We start from the raw sequence: 1,135 nt of genomic DNA on the forward strand, positions 1-1,135 counted from the left end.
TTGCTTCAATATCAAATTGACCCACCACCATAGTCAGTATTGGGTACCCTTTTTGGACTTAAAAATCTACAAGACAGGTGAAGGTGCAATCCATACTGAACTTTTCTGCAAGGACACAGCAACAAACAGCCTCTTATACCAAACTAGTGCATACTTCCCACCAACAGTAGAAAATTGCCTAAGGGTGATTTTTTGCACTTGAAGCACATTTGTTCAGAGGAACAAATATTTAAGTCTAAAAGCATTGAACTCTCTGAAAGACTGAGGGAAAGAGGTGTATTAAGAAAGCCAAAGCAAGCATTTCTAATGTTCAAAGAGACACATTGATCTTTAATGAAAAACACAAGGTGAATGACATACAAGGAAAGAAGGATACGGAAGTGATAAGTCATTTCTTTAAATTACCAAAGAAAGATCGGGTAACACAAGTTTCCTTTGCATGTGGGACATGCAAGGCATGTCAATACATGGTGAAATGTGATAAGGTCAAGGATAGATATGGACATATTATTCCAATAAAAGACTTCATTAACTGTAATACCGTGAGAGTTATATAGTGCCTGACCTGCAGTTGTAATATGAAATATGTGGGGATAACCTCAAGGAATTTCACACAACGTAATTTTAGAACATGCCGAAACTATTAGAAATGCACCATCTGACCTTACCAAATTTAAGAAGCTTTTCTCATTTGCCCATCATTTTCATACACACCACAACAACAATCATAATGACCTACGAGCATTTGGTCTTGAGAAAATTGAGTTGGGGATTCATGGAGGTGACATAATGCAAGAATTAATGAAAAGAGAGAGCGCATGGATTTTCAAGTTGGGTGCTCTATCTCCAAAAAGAATGAACAAGTGTATAAACTAGTGTCTTCTTTCAACCAACCAATTTTAGAAAATGTAATCTATGACTTAAGAAAGTCATTCCTTCAAACGTTCTATCACTTGTAAATATTTTATTTCCTGGATATATTTATGCTTTCATTATCATACTATTAAAATAATTTTCTTATGGATCATCTATAAGTTAATATAAATTAGGTTAATATATAATAATTAATTAATATCTATATAAACTTTCTCACCCTTTATATTTATTTTATTTTATTTTATTTATTTAATTAATT

This window comes from Taudactylus pleione, unplaced genomic scaffold (assembly GCF_031769625.1).
Source record: "Taudactylus pleione unplaced genomic scaffold, aTauple2 ptg000211l, whole genome shotgun sequence".
Taxonomy (NCBI): Eukaryota; Metazoa; Chordata; class Amphibia; order Anura; family Myobatrachidae; genus Taudactylus; species Taudactylus pleione.